Genomic DNA, 2275 nt, shown 5'->3' with positions numbered 1-2275 from the left:
AAATATATGTATACGCGCGTGTGTGTACGTTTCTTTATATTTATTTCTCTTTTTTTTTTTTATTTTGTTCCATTGAGATTCTGTCGCGGGTTATACGTCGTCGTCTGCTGTTTACAATTGTGATCCAAACCATACGCTGAAATTGAACATCAGATCTTTAGCTCTCTTCTCAAAGCATATATATACATATGTACATATGTATGTACATATATTCCACGGAGAGTTTAATGCATACATATAAGATATACATATTTAGTTATGTAAATAAATAATAATAACATAAATAAATAATCAAAAATAAAAAAAATAAATAAAAAACAAATGAATTACATATGTACATAAAATAAATATATGTTATATGTATGGAAATATGTATTAACATTCAAACGTATATGTGTTTGTTTGTGTCTCTATGTAAGTGTGTGTGTGTGTGTGTGTGTGTTTGTGTATGATGTACGAAAGTTTAACGTATCCATCTACATACATGTACAAACAGTACACACATGTATTTATATTAACGCTTTATTTATTAATGTTTAATGCTTAACGTCATAAATTACACAAGTGTCGACATAAAATTCTGCTATACTCGCAAGTGTAAAGAGAGAATGATGTTGGTGTGTACCCCCTGTTACGGTCTATTCTATTCATTCTCAAAAAGTTTTATGTTACTTCGCCTTTATTAAGAAAAACAATGTTTACAAAACTGCTCTAAGGTTACGCTACTTGCTACAACCTTTTCGGAAATTTTAAAGAAAACAAAAAAAAAAAAGGAACAAAAAAAAGAACAAAAAAAAAATAATATGAAAAACAAAATAAAATAATACTACTTAGAGGTTTACGTCCCCTACGTGTATAACTTATTACAGCCTCCTACAAAGTGTTTACATATATACGTGGCAGCCAGCGTTTATTTTCATTGATTCTTACGAGTACGCGAGTTTAATGTATGTATGTATGTATGTATGTATATATTTATGTATGAATCTATGCATTTATGTGTGTATGTACGTATATAAATACGAATATATACGTGCATATACTATCATAAATATACATTGTATATATATATATATATATATATATATACATATAGATATAAATATATGTATATAAACATGTGCGGTCTTCGTTTTTCAATTCTTTCTTAAAATTTTTCTATACTAATTCTGATATCCTGGTAGCCCGTGCATGCTTACTGGTGTGCTATTGCTATTGCAATCTATAAGGAGGATATTTTGTGCGGCAAATTCTTAACCAAACCTCATTGAATATACTCGGCGGGTGAACACAACAACTTTTATTGCCACCCACTTACTTTGTACGTTTTGTGCCAGTGCAGCAGTAATGGGCAAAGTTTTTTACTGTGCGACGCTGATGAAATGAGAAGCACGTTGTGCTGTTGTTTTGTTCATAACGTGGCATACAGCGAGGAAGGCAACGGCAACGGCAACGGCAACAGCAACGGCAAAGGCAAAGGCGAAGGCAAAAACAGAAGAAGTTTATACGCCGGAGTAGTGCTATAAATTAATAAATTACAATTTATGTGTGTAGCTGCTGCTGATGCTCTGAGTTGCTGATTTTGCAGTAAAATACAAAGTTTTCTACGACTTTTACATGAAAATCGATTTTACACGGAATACTACATTTATAAATATTAAATGTTCCTACATTCAATTTATGTTTGCATACACATTATTCAGTTTTTTTTTTTTATTATTATTTTTATTATTATTACATTTTTTGTTTTATTTTTCATTTCATTTAATGTTACGATTTTTTATTTGCTTATCTTTATTTTCTTTTTAACTTTTTTCTTCTGTTTTTTTTTTTTTTTTTTTTTAATTTTTATTTATTTTTATTTTTTTTTTTTTTTTTTATTTTTATTTTTATTTTAATTTTTATTATTTCGCTTTTTAAACTTTTCATTTATAGTTTTCTTTTTAATTACATTAGTACCGTATAGTTATAAATGATGATTTATTTATTTGTTCCATATCTTTTCAAAAAACGGCTCCACTTAATATTTTAACTAATTTACTATAGTTTGCAAGGGATTAACATTCCATGCTATCATAATAATAATTGTCGCGAAATTTGTTTGTTTGTTTATTTGCGTTTATATGTTTTTCAATATATATTTTTTACATTTTTTTTTTTTTTTACCTTCTTTCTTTTTGACTTATTTTGTGTTTTTTCTTTTCTTTTTTTATTTAACTATACCGAAATAATTCACACGCCAGCAAATTTCGAACACAACGATACGACAGTTAAA

The 2275-nt window shown here is 27.7% G+C and overlaps 1 protein-coding gene across 1 annotated transcript in view; it reads right to left on the bottom strand.

Moving 5' to 3' along the window:
• The window catches only part of LOC119645155 (protein bric-a-brac 2), a 34797-nt gene extending 33028 nt beyond the window's left edge, over nucleotides 1-1769 (bottom strand). Inside the window, exon 1 of the mRNA XM_038045119.1 lies at nucleotides 1319-1769. The gene's annotated coding sequence lies outside the window, so the exon portion shown is untranslated. The remainder of the gene's footprint in view (nucleotides 1-1318) is intronic.
• Between the last annotated feature and the right edge of the window lie 506 nt (nucleotides 1770-2275).

Source organism: Glossina fuscipes, unplaced genomic scaffold (assembly GCF_014805625.2).
Source record: "Glossina fuscipes isolate IAEA_lab_2018 unplaced genomic scaffold, Yale_Gfus_2 1, whole genome shotgun sequence".
In the NCBI taxonomy this organism is placed as follows: domain Eukaryota; kingdom Metazoa; phylum Arthropoda; class Insecta; order Diptera; family Glossinidae; genus Glossina; species Glossina fuscipes.
This window is presented reverse-complemented; position numbering and strand designations above follow the sequence as displayed.